Genomic DNA, 21,831 nt, shown 5'->3' with positions numbered 1-21,831 from the left:
GACCTAAACTAAATCAGTGATCCTCGCAAGTAGATTGATTAATGGATTATTAATTTTAGTAAAAAATAATCTACGAAAATCCGACTTATTAAATTATTGTGAAACGTTTCGTCACAGAACGAATCGTGGATCTTAATTTTTTCATTGCCAATCAACTACATAAGTTTTAACCAGACATTTCTATTTTTGCCCTGATTCGCGTTAATTTAAAGATTTAGGTGTAATTGCACCGTACATTCGAAGGTGAAATAAATAACAAATGAGCGTAATAAATGAGGACAATAAATAAGCATCCTTTTATTACAATGCTTTTGAATAAATCTATCGAATATTCATTTCTTTTGTTATTTCTTAATAGCTTTTATTTTTAATGTATTGTTACGGGTTTTGTATTGAATTAGCTATTTGTAAATAGAATTAATTAAAATTGTTTTATATTACCGTGCAATGCAGCACGAGACTTATTTGAAGAGAAAGCTACGCCGGAAGAATTAAAAATATAGGAGCACGCGAATTTAATAAATAGACATTTTGTAATTGTACGCTTTCGCTTTTCGGGAAAAATCGAGAAAATACCAGAATATCCTTGTACACATTTAAAAAGCTTATAAAAGCGGGATCAAAACCTCTCAATTCAGTTTGTTTAGAAAACTGTTGTTGCTTACTGTAGTGAATTCGCGATAAAATCGGATTAGCTTTCTATGTTTTCAATTAAGTTCTCTTGAACATTTGAATAGTTTAAAAGGCAACTGCTGCGAGATATTGCAATGTTATACTCATATCTGTGGGAATTTAAGCATTTTGTTTTATTTTTGTGATAATAATACATTTTAACCATTTTTCATCGGACTTGTGCATTGAATTCATTACGAATACGTACGCACGCAACAATTTTTGGTGTCAGAAGTGGGATTTGAATGTCAATAACCAGAGCGATGGAATAACAATTGAGGCAGATGATAATTGCATTTTCTGCATTCCAAGAAAAGATGGAAACTGGCCAAGCATCCTTCAAAGTAGAGATTAAAGCTGGTTAAGAAAAGGTTGGAACAGGACAAGAAAAAATTGAAGCAGGACAAGAAGAGATGAAAAGGGATGCCCCATAATGAAAAGTTTCATAATTTCATGAAGTTATTGTTGCTTTTAAAGACCGAGTAATCTTTCGCCAGTATATCCCGAAAAAGCAAAAATGTTTCGGTATTAAAGTCTACAAACTTGCAGATAAAAATGCGTTCAACATGCGTGTGTATTTGGGAAAGGATAAGGTTTTAGGCGGAGAAAAATGTTCTGCACATCGAACTGTCACTGGACTTGTTGAATGCGTTAAAAAAACATAAACTTTTTATGGATAATTTTTTTTCATCCCCACAACTGTTTCTTGAACTTCATCGTAGGTATGAATTAAACAGCTGTGGTCAAATCGCTAAACAGCTAAGGTCAAATCGAAAATATTATCCGAAGAATTGGCTTCTCCACGAATGGAAAAAGGTGAATGAAGAGAATTTTTTCACAGGGTATGGTAGCTACATGCTGGAAGGATAAGCGAGAGGTTTTTATGCTGATCAACATGCATAATCCATCCAGAGAAATAGAAACTGGATCCGAAAAGCCAGATGTAATAGCATGTTACAACGCCAATATGGGTTATGTAGATCTCGGTGACTGAATGGCTAATAGCTACACATTTGGGCAGAAAATTCTGAAGTGGACAAAAAAATTATTTTTTCACTTATGAGACCTGTCTATTTTGAATGCTTTCATTTTGTTCAAAATGAAAAATCCTGTGGTAAAACATAAAAATTTTATACAGAATCTTTAAAGTGCTTCAGATTTCTGCAGTAAGAGGCGGCAGTAATGGCCTTTTCATAACAGGTTATATTAATGGAGTTCCTTGCAATATGACGAAAGATACAGGAGCGAACGTTACCATCATCTGAAAAGATTTGTTTCAACAACTAGGAAGCAAACTTATCTGGACGACGCCCTGCGTTATTCTGCAGACTGTGATGAGAAGATCGATATCGACGGAAAGTTGAACGTTAACATCACATTTGGAGATGCCGCTTTTATCATCACACACCATATATGGCAGATATTACAGATTCTTGCATACTTGGCCTGGATTTTCTCAGGATATACAATTTTTCCTTGGACATTAAAAATAACGAATTTCATTCTGCATTTGCGGACATAGCCCAATTTGGAATAAATAATGAAGGAGTTAAATCTATTCACAAAATCATAGCTCAAGAAGCTATCACAATACCGGCAAAAACACAAACTTTACTTCCTGGGTCCATAGCCAAAAATTTCCACAAAGGCGTCATGGAATATCCCAAGAATTGTAACAGCCCGAAAGGAGTACTACTAGCTTCAGCATTCGTCGACCTGTCGAAGAAAGTTATCCCGGTGAGAATTGTCAATGTAACTGACAAGGCGAGATTTATTAAGAAACACGAAGTGGTTGTAACGTGTACTCCAGTGACCATTATTAAACGAAAGAATAACACCCCAGAATCCGTGTCTTCAGAAAACATTACATCAGAGTTACTGCTGAATGCGCAATTAAACGATGAAGAGAGGAATGCTGCCGATCGCGTTATTAAAGATCTTCAGGATTTTTCTCCCGGTCGTCTTTTGACGTGGGTCGAACCAGTTTGACACAACATAGAATCGACCCAGGCGATCATTTACCAATCAAGCAACATCGAAGAAGTCTACCGTGGGGTAAACAGGAAAAGATTCGGACACTGTTAAACGATACAGAAGAAGGCGATGTCATCGAGCCTTCAGCAAGTCCATGGGCATCTCCCATCGTCCTAGTCAGAAATAAAGACGGCTCAACAAGATTTTGCGTTGACTATCGCCATTTAAATGAGGTTACGAAGAATGACAGTTACTCTCTTCATAGAACTGACGACATTCTAGACACTCTTTCTGGAAACAAGTGGTTCTCAACACTTGATTTAAAGAGTGGGTATTAGTAGGTAGAAAGACATCCTGATGACCGAGAAAATAAGGCATTCACTACGGAATAAGGTCTTTGGTAGTTCAAGGTGATGCCGTTTGGACTGTGTAATGCGCCGGCAACATTCGGACGCCTCATGGAGACGGTTTTGAAAGGTCTTTCCTACGAGACTTGTCTGATATACCTGGATGACATCATCATCGTCAGAAAGAGTTTTGAAGAACATCTAGAAAATCTGAGAAAGGTACTTCAGAAACTAAAGGAAGCCAGCTTCAGAAACTAAAGGAAGTAGCGTCCCGCAAAATGAGAATTATTAAGACAGAAAGCGAGTTACCTCGGATATTTTTTCCCTGCTGAAGATGTGTGCACGGATCCTGAAAAGGTGCTAGCCGTTAAAGCCTGCAAACGTCCCGAAAATGTCCATCAGCTGAGAAGCTTCCTAGGACTTTGAACCTACTATAGGAGATTCGTGAAGGACTTTTCTTCCATCGCAAGACCTCTTCACTAGCTGACAGAGAGCAAGAAAATGTTGGGGACAAAAGAATGTGAGGATGCGTTTAACAACTTAACTGAAGCTTTAACATCTGCTCCAATCCTGACGTATCCTCAGCTCGATATTTATTCTTGACACGGACGCGAGCAATGAAGGCGTCGGTGCTGTTTTGTCCCATGAAATAGACGGCCAAGAACGTGTAGTGGCTTACTGGAGCAACTGCCTGTCTAAACCGGAGAGGAATTACTGTGTCATCAAAAAGAGTTGCTCGCCTAGTCAAAGCCGTAGAAGTTTGCATGATTATCTACACGGTAGAAAATTTCTGCGCACGGATCATGCATCATTGGCCTGCTTTTAAGTTTCAAGAATCCTGAGGGTCAAATAGCCAGGTGGATACAGAGGCTCCAGGAATGTGACAACACTATCCGTCATCGGAAAGGATCATCACACGGAAACGCCGACGCCCTTTCTAGAAGACCTAGCTCAGAAAGCTGTCGATATTGTTCAAGCGTCCAAGCGCAATACAAGCTGCTGAGTCCGGTCGTACGACAAATTACAGCATCCACATCAGCTGATGGAATCACCCATGGAAGGACAAAGAAGTCAGGAAAATCCAGCTGGAATATGGCGACATTAAAACCTTAATCGATTAAATGGAATCTTCGGAAAGAAAAAACTACTTGGCAGGACACTTCGAGCTATAGTCCCACGACAAAATAATATTGAGCTCACTTTCCATGTACGGAAACGGCGCCTTGTACCGGAAATTTGAGCCGGATGATGGAAAGACTTTGCGATGGAAGTTGATCCCGGATTCTGGATGTCCTTAAAGAACTACACAGCAGCCCTACAGGAGGTCACTTCGGAATAATTAAGACCTAATAATGAATAATAAACTCGGAATAATGAATAATGAAGATGCAGAGAGTTCGTCAACGCTTTCTACTGGAGTAGCGCAAAGGAAGATGTGCAAAAGCGGTGCCGATCTTGCGATGCCTGTGCGGGTCGGAAAGGACTGAAGAAACGCAGCGGAGGGAAGGTGCAACGTAACAACGCGGGAGCGCGTTTTGAACGTATTGCCTTTAACATCTTGGGATCTCTGCCACGAACTGCTGATGGAAACAAACACATCCTCGTTGTCATTGATTACTTCACCAAGTGGCCTGAAGCGTATCCTATTCCTGATCAATAGGCTGTCACAGTAGCAGATATGATGAAAAGCCACTGGATTTCCAGGTTCGGAGTGCCTCTTCAGTTACATTCGGTCAGGGAAGGAAATTTACCTCTGCCGTAATCGAAGAATTCCAGAAGCTACTGGACATTGACAAAACCCAAACCACGCATTTACATCACCATTCGGACGGCATGGTAGAGAGGTTTAATCAAACCATCCTTAACAACCTCTCATTAATAGTTTTCACAAACCAACAGGACTAGAACAGGAAGTTACCACTCTACCATTGCCCTCCTTTTATTCTTACCTCCATGCTTTCAGCAGTGAAGGTTGTACTTTCCGACGTTTGCAATGGTTTTGAACCACTTTGCCATTTGCTACGTCCCTATCGTGTTTCACATATATGATTCATTTTTCAACTGATGCACCTCATGCGAGGAACTTGCTTAGATAGTTAGGGCACATCTGGAAATTTAGGTATATTTATGCGAAAGACTGCGGTTCATTCGTAACTTTTACGTAAAATATACGTAAATTTCAGGGATTTACGTATATTTTTGGTAAACATTTACGTATATTTATCGCATATAATTCTCCTATATTTTAAATTATGATACCATTACACGCCGAACAAGTACTAATTTAGAAGTCAAACAACAAAAGTTAGCGTTATATTTTCAAATTTTCACAGGAGTAGTTTCGATGGTTTTACCGAACCATCATCCTCAGCTGCAAAAGCGCAACGTTTGGCGCTTTTGCAGGTGAGGTAGTAACTATGACTACTCAAATATGTTTTCAAAAATTGCAAACATATGAGTAGTCATGCATATGTTTTCAATTGTTACGTAAAGTTCTAGCGGGTCGCCCATTAGATATTCGTTTTCACGGCGAAGAAGATAAAAAACATTTTTTTCTCTTAAAAATATGAAGGCTGACATCCGACCTTTTAGGAATCCTGAACCATTTTTCATCTGATGAGGTCTGTTTTTTCGAAAATAGGAGAAATAGAAGAGTTAAGAATTCAGAGGCTTAGAGTGATACAGATGCCGGTATCGCTACCGCTAAATCTGATGCAGCTGGATGGATTATAGTCGCCAAGAAATCGCCGGTTGAGAATGTTGCGTCTATGCCGGCTGAAATTCCTGTCAAGACTGTTACTTCTCCGAATGCAATTTTTAAATTCTAAATTAAAAATAGTTTTGAAGCTTTGGAAGCAGACCATGTTTCTGAGAATGCTACGGACTGTAATGAGGATCTTTCTACCACTGAGACGAACCAACGAGAAGTTCAAGGATCAAGGAAGTTTAATTTACGAAGCACCTAGAAACGAAGGCTTTACCTTCATATCATAAAAACATTAAAATTATATCATCATCAAGAGAGGGGTTCATCTAATAAGGTGAAAATTTTAAAAGCCAAACTAAAAGCTTTAAAGAGATGATCCGAGAAAATAAGTAAAAGTTCAAGAAAGTATTTTCAATTAAATTTCGCGAGGAAACATAAGGACAAGAATCAGTTTGGAAGGGGTAATCATCATTCATAAAAATTTTGAAAAGGTAGTTAAAATAAAGCATGGATTCTTTATATTAAAGATAAACAAGCAACGCGGAGACAGGAAATACTTGCGAGGGTCAATGACTTGACGTCGCTCACGCTTCCCCAGGCAGCCTGCATTCGTAAATTGCACCAGAAAAATACGTGCTATTTACAAATGTCCCTTCGTATAAAAAACGTTCAAGTTGAACTTAAAAATATCATAAAAAGTGTCCAGGAAAAAATAGTAAATATTTACGTATATTTTTACGTTATAATATAAGCAAGTTTTACGTAAAATTTAGGTATATTTATGCGAAAGACTGCGGTTCATTCGTAACTTTTATGTATAAATTTACGTATAGTTATCGCATATACGTAAATTTCTCCTATTTTTTGCTTCACATATGCGCGTATGTTTAGTAAGAATTTACGTCAATCTTCCCGATTTTTTACTGTATATAAAAGTACATATTTAATAGAAATTTACGTAGATATTCCTCGTATTTTACGGTACAAAAATGTATATATTTGATAGTAATTTACCTAAATTTTCCCTATGTTTTCTTTGGGTAGTTTGTTTCTTTGGTAAAAATTTAATTCGATGTTTTCTCCTCTTTACTGTGTATCAATGCACATTTTGATAAAAAATTTGCATAAATTTTCAATTACCTTCTTACTGCATTTTCCGTAAAATATACATATTTTAATCTCATATTTTTTATATAAATCTATGCAAAAATTTTCTGCATGTTATGATTAAAAGTGAAAATGTCATTTTTATATCAAACTTTTACATATCCGCCTTTTAAGTATGTACGGCAAAATGTAGTATATATGTAATGAAACTGTGGTTGGAGAACACGACATGAATGATTTGAAATTTCCGGTGAAACAAGACTTTTTCCATGATTCACTGTGAACATAGCTTAACAAAGTCGTGTAGAATTTTTCATACTTAGAACTGGCCGAAGAATGGTAATGACAGAACAATTTTGGAGGCATTGAAATAGGAACACTGAGACGTAGTTCTGCATTACATAGGTAAATATTTCAACTATAGCAGCAAGAAATTTTGATGGAATACTAGTCAGAAAATGTAAACGAAATTAAAATGTTTTTGATAGCTTATAAAAATTAAATAACTTTATTTGGGATATTAAGTGTAAATGCCCCGCATATTAAAATATTAAAATTATGCTGTGTATAAATACATTATCACAAATAAATTGTTATATACTTAATTTTCTAACTAAAGAACGCCTCTTCAAATAGCTTTTTAGAAGTGTTTTACTGCATTAAAGCGAAAATAGAATCTTGTTTAAATAAAATTGTGAAAATGCAGCGACCTTTTAAGCACTTGAAGTTTGTGAAGTTATTGCAATTCTTAACGTTTATTAATTTGCATCAGACATAGTTCTACGCAAAAATTTCCAGTTGTTGATAAAAATAAATGCATCATGTACCGTCTTACAGTAAGAGGTACATGATGCATTTAGTCTTATAGTAAGAGGAATAGTAATAGTAAGAGGAGACAATCTATCTTATAGTATCTTATCGTATAGTCGGAATATCTTATAGTAAGAGTATCGGAATATCTTATAGTAAGAGTATCGGAATATCTTATAGTAAGAGGAATACTTTATTTGCTTAATTTTACAATTTATTTATACAATTTATACAATTTTATTTGCTTAACTAGCGGGCAAGCCCGCCAGCTGAGCGGGCTGAAGCCCGCTTATCATTGTTCGTTTTTAAAAGAATTCCTAATGTAATTTCGCGGGTATTGGAAATTTGAAACGAACTACCAGTGTCCAGCGGTTTCGCGCTGTCTGCCCCCGCTTTATTAAATTTTGCATCCAGAATATACTGCATACGCGATACACTTGCGTAAAATCACGAAAACACCCATGCAGCCAGCCCGCAAATTTTCGGGATTCGAAAGTTGGAACGAACTAACAGTGTCCAGCGGTTACCACTGATGCAGCCAGCCTGCTCGCCGGAACTCGTAAGTTGGACCGAACTACCAGTGTTAAGCTTTCTTGCGCGGGCTGCGCCCGCTTTATTCACTTATGCATACAGAAGACACTGCATACATGATACACATGCGTAAAATCACAAAAACAGCCGTGTAACCCGCCTGCTCGCCGGGATTCGAAAGTTGGACCGAACTACCAGTCAGCGGTTACCACTCATGCAGCAGCCTGCTCGCCGGAACTCGTAAGTTGGACCGAACTACCAGTGTTCAGTGACTTTGACGCCCGCTTTATTCACTTATGCATACAGAAGACATTGCATACATATTACACATGCGTAGCCTGCCTGCTCGCTGGGATTCAAAAGTTCGACCGAACTACCAGTGTTCATCGGTTTTGCGCGGGCTGGGCCCACTTAATGCACATATGTATTAAGAAGACACTGCTTCCACGATACACATATGGAAAATCATGAAAACACCCACGCAACAGACTGCTCGCCGGGACTCGTAAGCTGGAGCGAACTACCAGTGTTCAGCTTTCTTGCGCGGGCTGCGCCCGTTTTATTCATTTATGTATCTAGAAGACACTGTAACCTGCCTGCTCGCTGGGATTCAAAAGTTGGACCGAACTACCAGTGTTCAGCGGTTTTTAGCGGGCTGCGCCCTCTTTATTCATGTATGCATCCAGAAGATACTGAATATACTATATACATGCGGAAAATCACGAAAGCACCCATGCAGCAGCCCGTTCGCCGGGATTCGAAAGTTGGACCGAACTACCAGTGTTCAGGACTTTGACGCCCGCTTTATTCCCTTATGCATACAGAAGACGTTGCATACACATTACACATGCGTAGCCTGCCTGCTCGCTGGGATTCAAAAGTTGGACCGAACTACCAGTGTTCATCGGTTTTGCGCGGGCTGGGCCCGCTTTATGCACATATGTATTAAGAAGACACTGCTTCCACGATACACATATGGAAAATCATGAAAACACCCACGCAACCAGCCTGCTCGCCGGGATTCATAAGTTGGAGCGAACTACCAGTGTTCTGCTTTCTTGCGCGAGCTGCGCCCCCCTTTATACCTTTATGTATCTAGAAGACATTGCATACACGATAGAGATGTGTAAAATCACAAAAACACCCGTGTAACCTGCCTGCTCGCCGGGATTCGAAAGTTGGAGCGAACTACCAGTGTTCAGCGGTTTTTAGCAGGCTGCGCCCTCTTTATTCATGTATGCATCCAGAAGATACTGAACATACTATATACATGTGGAAAATCACGAAAGCACACATGCAGCCAGCCCGTTCGCCGGGATTCGAAAAAGGGACCGAACTACCAATGTTCATTGACTTTACGGTGCCGCTAATGGGCCGTTGTAGAAAGAGAAATCGCGAAAATTTTCGGGTTTGTTATTCAAACAATAGATTCGTTATTAAAATTCCTTTATTTTTTATAAACTTCAACATAATCACACACAAAATTGTATCAATATATATATATATTAATACGATTAATAATTCATAATTATTTATAACTAGCTGTACCCGCCCGGCGTTGCCCGTGCATTTAGAAAATGCAGATAAGTGAATAGCGCAGGAATAGTAGTGTAGGACATGTAGACTGTCTCTCTCTCTTCCCCCCCCACAAGCTACAAAAAAGAAATGAATTGTAATTAATCGATTTAATGTATCGTCAAAACAGCAAACTAACGCTAGAATAAAGAAATCAATTGTTACAATCGAACGTTATTTGAAAACAAATAATAATATCAGTGAGTCAAAAAAACCGTGATTAATTAATTATAAATAATAAGCTACAAAAAAGAAATGAATTGTAATTAATCGATTTAATGTATCGTCAAAACAGCAAACTAACGCTAGAATAAAGAAATCAATTGTTACAATCGAACGTTATTTGAAAACAAATAATAATATCAGTGAGTCAAAAAAACCGTGATTAATTAATTATAAATAATTTTTTTAAAATTTTTCTAATTCAAAAATCGAAAATCGGGCTTCGAGGTCTGGTGGCCAGCCCCTTTGTGCTTCCGTATAAAAAATTCCAGGTCCCTGCGTGCGATAGATTTGGCTGGAGAGCTCGGTCAGACAGACAGACAGACAGACAGACACATTACACTTGCTTTTATTATTATAGATAAAAAAAGTTCTCATATACCGTCTCCAAGGATCACATGTTCAATTTAAAACCCAAAACGAAAAAAAAATGTTTAAATTTACAGAATCCGCACAAAGTTTCAACAAAGTTGTTTCACAAGAATATAGTTAAGTTAAATTAAATTTAAATAATTCTTTTGCGTCGTTGCTGCAAGGAAAAGCTCATATTCAATTAAAATTTAATTAAGAAATTTGAATCGTAAAAAAAATTTAATAATTATTATTGTTGCGAACTAATTTACGATATCATTTAAATTCAAAAAGCATATGTAAATTAAGTAGACGTATCGAAAACCATGAAAAAATATATTATTCAAAAAGATTAAATTTATTATTCCAAAAAAAATTACATATTTTAAAAAAATAGCGCTTTCAGATTTTTTAATTAATATCTCAGCTGATTAAAATTGTACAACTTCAAGAACGCCATCATTTAAATTTAATGTAATATAACAACTTTTACTCAATAGTAATAAAAGAATTTGGCAATAACATATCGTGGCAATTATAAAAACCTGAAATTAAAAGAATGTTAGTTTAAAATGCTGATATTAACGAAATATTTTCAATGCACCGTGAGGTAACATGAAATCGCGTGTTTTATTAAAACTTCAGAATATAACCTTGATTTTTATCTCTAGGGGTTCAAGAAACTGTAGCCACTCGGAAAGATGAGGGGGAAAATTAGCATTTTCACAGTTTTTAATTAATATCTCAGCTGATTAAAGTCGTACGAAGATGAGACTGGTGTCAATGGATTCCGAGAATTTTTTGCAATCCGGCGATACCTCTCTCGAATTCCAACTCGACCCGGTTCCATAGATATTTGAAGAAAAAAAAAAGAAATTGACACGTGACCTTTCGCCAGCACAAATCTGAAACGGAAGCAATTGCCCCCCCCCGGCGCTTTCGAAAAAGCAATTTTATCTCAGCTAATTCCGAGACAGTTGCCACTCCGAAAAATGAAATAACGTTTTCGCAGTTTTTAATTAATAACTCCGCCGATTATTGTCGTACGAAGATGGGACCGGTATCGATGGATTCGTTGATTTTTTTGGCATCCGGTGATATGCGTTTCGAATTCCAACTCGGCGCCGTTCCGTAGTTATTCGAGAAAAATGAATTTGGCACTTGGCCAAATCCCTAAAATAGGGTAAACCCGACCAAAAAGTGCAAAACGTAGGGAAATGTAGGGAGAAAATGAGTTTTTAATTAATATCTCGGCAAATTAAAGTCGCACGAAGATGCCGATGGTCAATATGGCGAGCCACGGACATTCCGAATCCAACGGTACCTTCCGCTAAGCTCTGCACCCAGCCATTCCGGAGGAGATGATGTTACAAACACACAAACACACAGACAGACGCGCACAGATTTTAATAGTATAGACTAGCGGGCAAGCCCGCCAGCTGAGCGGGCTGAAGCCCGCTTATCATTGTTCGTTTTTAAAAGATATCCTATGTTAAATTTGGCCGGTATTGAAAAGTTGAACCGAACTACCATTTTTTAGCGGCATTCCGCGGGCTTCCCCCGCTTTTTTCACCTATGCATCCAGAAGTTACCGCATACACTATACATATGCGGAAAATCACGAAAACACCCATGCTTCCAGCCCTTTCGCGTTTATTCGAAATTTGGACCGAAATACCAGTGTTCAGCGCTTTTGGGCGGGAGCCCGCCCAAAACAGTGTTCACGTGTGCATGCAAAAGATACTGCGTACACCGTACACATGCGTAAAATCACGAAAACACCCCTCCAGCCAGCCCGCTGCCGATTCGAAAGTTGGACCGAAATGCAATTTTTCAGCGATTTTGCGCGTGCTGTCCCCGCTTTATTCACGTATGCATGCTGAAGATGGTGCATAAACGACACACATGCGTAAAATCACGAAAACAAACATGGAGCCTGCCTGTTCGCCGGTATTCGAAAGTTGGACCGAATTACCAGTGTTATGTGGCTTTGCGCGGGCTCTGCCCGCTTTATTCACATATACACCCAGAAGATACTCCATACACTATACACATGCGTAAAATCACGAAAACACCCATGGAGCCAGCCAGTTCGTCGGGATTCGAAATTACCGCATTACCAGAACCGCATTACCAGTATTCTGTGCCCGCTTTATTCACGTATGCATCCATGAGATACTTTATAAACGATACACATGCGAACAATCACGAAAACACCCATGCAGCCAGCCCGCTCGCCGAGATTCGAAAGTTTGAGCGAACTACCAGTGTTCAGCGGTTTTACCCGGTATCCGCGCGCTGTATTCACGTATGCATCCAAATTTTATATACAGTAACCCGGAATTCGAAAGTAGGACCGAAATACCAGTGTTCAGCGATTTTGTGGACCGGGCTGCGCCCGCTTTATACACATAAGCATGGAGAGGATACTGCATAAACGATACACATGAGTTAAAGCAAGAAAACACCCGGGGAACCAGCTCGTTCGCCGACACCGAAAGTTGGATCGAACTACCAGCGTTAAGAGGTTTTGAGCAGGCTGCGCCCACTTTTATCACATATGCATCCAGAAATCACTTTATACACTATACACATGCGGAAAATCAGGAAAACACCCATGCAGCCAGCCCGCTCGCAGAGATTCGAATGTTTGACCGAACTACCAGTGTTCAGCGGTTTTACCCGATATCCGCGCGCTGTATTCACGTATGCGACCAAATTTTATGTACAGTACCCCGGAATTCGAAAGTTGGACCGAACTACCAGTGTTCTGTAGTTTTGCGCGGGCTGCTCCCGCTTTATTCAAGTATGCATGCAGAAGATACCGCATACACATTACACATGCGAAAAATCCCGAAAACGCACATTGAGCCAACACGGTCGCTTGGATTCGAAAGTTGGACCGAACTACCAGTAATCAGAGGTTTTGAGCGAATTTCGGCCGCTTTATTCACTTATGCATCCAGAAGATGCTGCGTACACGAGGCACATGCGTAAAATCACGCAAACACCCATGGACCCAGCCCGTTCGCCGGGATTCGAAATTAGGACCGAACTACCAGAGTTCAGCTTTATTCATTTATGCATCCAGAAGACACTGCATACACAACAGATATGCGTAAAATCACAAAAAACACGAGTGTAGCCTGCCTGCTCACCGGGATTCGAAAGTTACTGTATACCATCTCAAAGGAGCAAAGAAAAATCTTTAATCTAAAAAAAAAAAAAAAAGTGTGAATTTAATTTTTATTGGTGCGAACTTATTTAAAATATCATTTGCATTAAAAGATAATATCTAAATTACGTGCACGTATCTAATAACATAAAAAAATATATTATTCCAAAAAATCAAATTTATTATTAAAAAAATAACAACATATTTTTAAAAAATAGCTTTTTCAGATTTTTTAATTAATATCCCAGCTGATTAAAGTTGTACAACTTCAAGAACGTCATCATTTAAATTTAATGTAATATAATAACTTTTATTCAATATCAATAAAAGAATTAACGTGACAATCATCCTAACCTGAAATTAAAAAAAAAATTGTGAAAAGCAGCTGTTTATTTAAAATGCCTACATTAACGAAATATTTTTAAAATACAGTTAGGTAACATGCAATCGCGTGCTTTATTCAACTTTAGAATATAACCTTGATTTGTATCTGCGGCGATTCAAGAAACTGTTGCAATCGGAAAAATGAGCCCGAAAATTAGCGTTTTCACAGTTTTTAATTAATATCTCAGCTGATTAACGTCCTACGAAGATGAGAATGGTATCATTGGATTCGTAGAATTTTTTGGAATCTGCAGACACCTGCCTCGAATTCCAACTCAGCGCCGTTCCATAGATATTTAAGAAAAAAGAAATTGACACGTGACCTTTCGCCAGCACAAATCTCGAGCGGAAGCAATTGTCATCCCCCCGGCGCTTTCGAAAAAGCAATTTTATCTCAGCTAATTCCGAGACGGTTGCCACTCCGAAAAATGAAATAACGTTTTCGCAGTTTTTAATTAATAACTCCGCCGATTATTGTCGTACGAAGATGGGACCGGTATCGATGGATTCGTTGATTTTTTTCGAATACGGGGATATGCGTTTCGAATCGCAACTCGGAGCCGTTCCGCAGATATTCGAGAAAAACGAATTTGGCACTCGGCCAAATCCCTAAAATAGGGGAAACCCGTGAAAGAAAGTGCAAAACGTAGGGAAATGTAGGGAGAAAATCAGTTTTTAATTAATATCTCGGCTAATTAAAGTCGCACGAAGATGCCGATGGTCAATCCGGCGAGCCACGGGCATTCTGAATCCAACGGTACCTTCCGCTAAGCTCTACACCCAGCCGTTCCCGAGGAGATGATGTTACAAACACACAAACAGACAGAGGCACACAGATTTTAATAGTATAGACTAGCGGGCAAGCCCGCCAGCTGAGCGGGCTGAAGCCCATTACTTCAGGGGATGGATGCCTTCGTGGTATTCGAAAGTTGGACCTAACTACCAGTGTACAGCGATTTTACATTTGCTGCGCCCGCTTTGTTAACGTATGCATGCAGAAGATACTGCATGCGGAAAACCACGAAAACACACATGCAGCCAGCCCGCTCGCCGGGATTAGAAAGTTGGACCGAACTACCAGTGTTCAGCGATTTTACCGCTCAGCTGCTTGTACGAAGTGTAATCGCGAAAATTTTCGGGTGTGATATTCCAACAGTATACTCGTTGTTAAAATTCCTTTATTTAAATTCTTTTTGGTAAACTCCAACTGCTGTCTATATATTTTATACTTAACATCTCTTTTGTAATTATGTTTCATAACAGTAAATATATACTGGCATTTAAATGCCTTTAAAATAGTAGAAAACATTTAAAAGCATTATGTAACAATTTTTTCATGCTCGGAAGTAATACTTTTAACTGCGAGCAAACCTTTGATCTTAGTCGTAACTGTAACTGCTTTCGGCGGCGTTTGTTTACATTTTTCAAGCGTGGGTTTTCGAGCTGATCAGTTTTCGTCAGTTATCTTTGTTTACCTTCTAAAAATGTTCTTCGAAGGGTCTTCTAAGACTCTTGATAATATTTTAGTCGTGAATTTGTTCTATTTTGATTATACTGGTAAATTTTTTTTTTTACTTATGCTATCATAATGCATACTATTAGCAAGTAGTATCATAAACCCAAAGCATCAGCGGTTCTAAAATAAAACTCGTGCATGTGTGAAGAATATTCATGGCAGATGGTCATTTGTAGATGCTGTTACCGCAGAAAAAATTGCTGACACTTAAAATTTAGCGGATATGACAAATGATAAAAGTCCAGCGTGAAAATCAATTGTGAATACAACTGCGAGTGTAAAGGCAGTTGAGTTGAAAACAACTTTTCAATCTACATCAAATTCTAATCAAAATTTGATTGAAAAGTGTTCCTATATTTTAATGAACAGCGAAATGTTTGTTGCATAATGCTACAACAGTTCTTCAGATGTAATATGAAAGGGAATGTTTGGCTATTGAACTCGTTTGCAAATTGTGTAAGAAGGTGTTAATTTTAAAAAATCAAAAATTGTAAAACCAAAACTTGCAGATTATAAAATTGCTGGTAAATAACAGAATGTTAAATAATAATATGTGCAATGCTATGGAAATTCTAAGAACAGATAACAATTATCAAAATATTTTGAATAATTAGGCAACGACCACAGGAAGTGTCATTTTTACTTCCGTGTGTAATGTAGTGGTGTAGCGTATTCAGCTACGGCAAAGCACTCGAGTGCAATCTGCCTAAGGGGAGGGATGCCTTCTTGTCGGCTTTTTAAAGGAAAGTGGCATGGGGAAAATAACAAAAACACCCATGCAGCCACCCCATTCACTGGGATTCGAATGTTGGGTGTTTGTAAAAGACGCAACTTTGTGGAACAAACTCATTTGCTCATTACAGTCCTATCCCTCGAGTATATCAAATATCATGTGAATCATCCCATGTCTTGCATCTGCTGCACACCTTGTTCCATCATTGTGTGGATATAGCTCATATTGTGTCAATAGTGTTGTATGTGTCCAATATCCCCTGTATATACATTTGAAAATATATATGTACATACATATAAACCAAATTAGTTAGTCGCCTGTTTTTATCGCATTCAAAATAAATAAATAACAGAAAATAATTTTTAAAATCTACCGAGTAAGTATTGCAGATGGGTGGGCTGCACCCACTCAATTCTTTGCTGGTGTCTAAAATAGTTTCTGTGTGAAATTTGTGGAAATATTTTGTATTTAAATCAAAAACAGAAAAATAATTTTAAATCTATGATTAAAATTGTTTTTCTCACTTTCATTATTATTAACACGAAACCGAAGGGACTGAAGAATTTTTTCGTGTTAAAGGATATTGAAAAAAAAAAAAAAAAAAAAAAACATATTTTCAACAAAATTAAGTTTATTAGAGTACATTTTATTTGCACAGATATGCATATAGGCATGTATTTAATAAAAAATCAATGAAACAAAATCATCCACAAGAACTGCATTATTCATTTCGTTTTCTTTGTCGGAATCTGCATCAATGATATTTTTTTAGCTTTGAACAAACTCCAAAATATCCTTGTCTTCAATTATTTGGGGCTGTACACACATTATCATCAACTACTGCAACTGTTGTTCTTTGGATAACACAGTAGGGCAGCACACAGAAACTTTTCCAAACGTTTCATAAAATGTCAGTCGTGTGAACCCGTAAAATATTTTACTGTACCTATGTCTATAAAAGACACAACTTTGGGAAAGACATTACAGGCCTATCCCTTGAGTATATTAAATATCATGCAAAACAAAATATTTTATATGAATGAAATCAGTTATTGCGTCAATAGTTCAAAGAAAAACAGAAAATAATTTTTAAAATCTACCGAGTAAGTACGCCAGATGGGCGAGCTACAATCCGTATTTATCTGAAAAGAAATAATAATAATAATAATAATTTCTTAGTTATAAGTTTATATTAAACACAAAAACTTGAACAGAAAAAAAAAAAATGTAAACAGAAAAAATTGGTGGGCTTTTGACGGCACAAACTGCCTGATACCTGGGGTCTCCTCTGCAACCTCATCGACCAGGGGGTTATTTTTTCTCCCAGGTATCAGCCCCTTCCCTGGTCTGCTGTTACAGAATCATAGACAAAATTGCATCACTATATATAAATATGTATATATATATATATATATATTGATGCAATTGTATATACATATATACACACACGCACAATTAAGATATATATATATTTGTATGTGTTTACAAAAATGCAAGCAATGAATAAGAAAAATTATTTACAAAAATTTACATGTTCTATGTACACCTGAAAAGAAAAACATTTTAATTTGAATGAAATCATTTCTATATACACCTGAAAAAAAGTATTTACAAGTTCTATGTACATCTGAAAAGAAATGTATAAAAACATTTTAATTTGAATCAAATCATTTCTATATACACCTGAAAAAGAAATATTTTTATGTGATTGAAATCAGTTCCATAAATACCTAAAAAAGAAAAATACATAAAATGTTTTAAAATTAATGAACGCAATTGTATGTAGACCTGAAAAGGAAAATTTATAAAAAATATTTACAACATTGAAAAAATAATACAGCTTCCGATTGCCTAACTACTACAAATTCCACTTTGTAACAACAGACATAAAAGCCGACTAATGCATAATTCTCAAACTGTTTCAGCTTCATCTTGACTTGCTTCAATTTATCCCAGTCATCCAAAAACCTCAAATCTTTTTCATTTTTGCTTTGGCTTGATTAAGTTCATTTTGTGTTGCAAAAATCTCACTGTTTCAATGTCTCGAGTAACTTTTTTACTGCAGAACCTCCCTGTAAACAATATTTCTTGTGAATACTTTAGAACATGCGGGCATCAAACGGCCTTGCTTCTTGGTGTCTTTCACTAAAACACGAACATTCCTCATAGACAAACATCTTGAAAAAGCTACGTAAAGCATTCCATGACTGAAAACTGGTTGCGGTAAATAAATCCCAACTTTCTTAAGTGTCTGTCCCTGTGACTTATTAATAGTCATACAAAATGCAAGCCTGATGGGAAACTGTCTTCGCTTGAGCTGAAAGGGGAGGTTTGAATCTGATGGTGAAAGTTCAACACGTGGAATGAAAACTCTCGATCCAGCATTCTGTCCAGAGATGACTTCACAATCTAAAACGTTTGGCATAATTCTCTTCACAATGAGCCTTGTTCCGTTGCAGAGTCCAACCGATGGATGTAGATTTCGTAGAAGCATAACTATAACTCCAACTTTCAAATTCAGACGATGAGGTGGCATTCCAGAAGGCGTCAGGCTGTGGATGAAATCCAGCTGATACGTTTCTTGTTCTTCTTCGTCATCGCAAATAACCGCGTCTGCACTGTAGTGCGTGAAAACTTGACCTGGAAACGTGGAAAGAATTTCTTCATTAAGCTTCAGAGCTTCCTCGTTCTTTGGACATAAAATCGCTTTACTGGCCAAGTCTTGTAAGTCGAATTCATTACCGCAGCCAAACATTTCTTCTACTATCGATCTGTTGACCACACACAAAGATGGAATTTCGATAATGTCTTCGTCCAAGCCACTGTCATTTTTAAGACGACCGTCTCCCAACTGCAGAAGCCATTCTGAAAATTCTTGTTCTTCCGGATTCAATCGCATATTGGTGGAAAGCGTGCATTGTTTGAAATGTGGCCACAAAAAGGAGTTCCTGAGGCAGCTCTCGATCGCAGAAGTTCGGTTTCCATGTGCGACAACAGGTAATGTTTGTCTCCAGTCACCTCCTAAAACTAAGGTTTTACCGCCAAAAGGAACATCCAGTCCGGTCAAGTCTCTCAGCAATCTGTCGACAGCTTCCAAAGCGTAATGAGGCGTCATGGTGCATTCATCCCATATGAAAAGTTTCGCAGTCTTCAAGTACCTTCCTTCAGCGCTATCTTGTCTCACACGGCACGAAGAATTTTCCAGAAATGGAACGGGCAACTTGAAAGTAGAGTGTACAGTTCTTCCACCGGTCAACAGCACAGCAGGAATGCCTGTCCACGCAACGGGAATGGCAACGTGGCCCATTCCTCGAACAGCATGAAGGATCGTCCTAAAAAGGAAAGTTTTTCCAGCTCCGGCAAACGCATTAACACAAAATGTCTTCGGTGTGTTAGGATTCTCATCTCGTACAGCTTCGAAAACCAAGTCGTAAACTAATTTCTGTTCAGGATTCAACATCCCGTTCAACACTTCGGCTTGTTCGTTTTCATACTGGACATCGAACTGCGGGACTTCGAGAGAAACAGCATCAGTCAATGTTGGTTGCGGGAGACCAAGAGAACATAGCGAAACATTGTGCACTTCTAACTGGTCTTCTATACTTCTCAGTGCAAGGCTGAAACTGTCTTCTAAGGAGTAAGATCTCGCAAAATCTTCAGAAAGGGACTCTTTGAATTCATTCCACAAAGCGACGGGTTCCGCAGGGTTGCAGAAAACACAGATGAAGCAAAAAAGCTGTCTTAGCTGCGGTGGCATTTGAAAAGCTGATGCTTCTGCCAGAGTATTTTTCCATTCTTCATCGTCTTGCAGCAGATGCCTTGCACGGCAGGCTTCCTTGAACGTTGAATACTCCACACCTTCGTAAGTTCTTAAGTCGGCAAAACTCTTCGCTCCTTTAACGTGACACAGCAGCAACCTCAGATGGAAACGCTCAACATCTTTCGGGCCAACAGAATACATTCTTGAAATGATGTAATCTCCAAGTCTAACTCGTGTCTGCCAGGCATGATTCCTCCAGGTGAAATGTTTAGGAATTTCGGCATACAGGTAACCATTCGCTTCGGGAACTGTCCTGTTCAGTTCAAACCATCCGGTGAGCATGGTATTTTTCTCGGCAGCTCTCTGGAAAGCATTCCTTTCTTCGGATTCGGCAAAATAGACGGGCTGCAGGTTTTCCAAATGAACCGGTAGTCGTATGATGGAGTGCGACTTAGAATGCATTCTTTTTTCAAACAGCCTCCACGCTGCTTCAGGGGCAGACACGTATCTTGCATTTAAGAAGCATTTGATCTCGTCCCACATTAAAGTTCTATCTCCAGATTCTTCCAGAACAACTTTAGCTGCATCATGACCCTTGTACACGTATTTGAACAAATACTTCACCGATTTTATGGAGCTGCATACTTCAACGTTTATGTGGGCGTTGTACTTTTTCGATAAATACGGATTGTAAGGAACGACCCATCTGTTATCGATGGCATGACCCTTGATCACGATAAAGTTTCCATCGTCCCTTCTTCTGTAGAGTGGGTAGCCATTCACGTTCTCTTTAGTTTCTGCCTGAAACGGTTTCGGAAATCCTTTCGAACATACACCATCACTCATGCAGGGAGAGTTTCTATTCAGTTCACCGCAGGGTCCGTGAATCATCGATGACTTCACAATGTTGTGTAGCTCCGGATGTCGAGTAGCATCTGGAAGTTCAGCACACACCAGCGAGTCGATGCACTCTGCATCTCTTATTTTGTCTTCTTCCGCTAAAAACAACAAAAGGTGCATATGAGGCAATCCTCTCTTCTGAAATTCGATGACGTGTATATCTGCAATGGTCGCACCTAAGATGTGATTCTTTGTCAAATCTTGCATCAAAGCCGTTTTCTTCAGGTCAAATACCCTCGAAACGATGTCCGGGCGATCGTGAGCCTTCTGTCCTGGGAATAAGTTTTCTGTTATTTCCGGCCATTTAGGGTTGCACGTGAAAGTCAAAAACAGACCCGGTTTACCAAAGTCGCGCACAATGGCCATCGAGTCCTGATAGTTTTGCTGCATGCAGCGAGGGCTTCCTATAAACGTTGACGGAAGTATAACCGGTATTCCAGGGCGGACGCCCGTCTCTTGACCAACTCTGTAAATGTGATCGGCAAGACCCATGTAAGTTTCCACTCTCAGATTCGTCTGATGGCTCCGGAGGTACGCAATCCTGTTGCCTTCAACTTTTACGTATGCATCCACGAGATACTGCTGAAACAATTTCCGGCCATACAAAATCGGGTTGTAGCAATCTCGTCGTACGGACACCCTGTGACTGTAAAACTGTAACTCTGTGTATTGCTGTCCGACTCTGAATCCTTGCTCGCCGTGAGGAAAGAAAAGTACGTACGTCATGGGTTCCAAGTTGGGATTTAAGGTACTGATGTTGATGAGACCGCCACCTCTCGGATGGATCACGATGTCTCGGTTCGATGGAGGAGCGCCGTCCGTACTCTTGAAGACGACTGCAACTTCATTTTCTTTCGGAGCATTGTAACGTCCCCTGTGCTCGCCTGCAGCAACACTTTCACCCTCGATGTACATGCGGATATCCGCAGCAGTTTTGGCACCTTGCTCTCGTACAGTTTCTTCTTCGAATTCCTTCAGCATCTTGTAGGCTTCCGCATATGGATTAACGTTCCTTAAAACTGTGTCCAACTGTCTCAGGAGTTCGGCGTTCAGGGCAACATTTCCAA

The sequence above is a fragment of the Stegodyphus dumicola genome, chromosome 11, assembly GCF_044657685.1.
Source record: "Stegodyphus dumicola isolate Sdum_Otavi_A_Nest chromosome 11, ASM4465768v1".
Classification (NCBI taxonomy): domain Eukaryota; kingdom Metazoa; phylum Arthropoda; class Arachnida; order Araneae; family Eresidae; genus Stegodyphus; species Stegodyphus dumicola.
The sequence above is the reverse complement of the archived record's forward strand: the minus strand, read 5'-3'. Positions refer to the sequence as shown.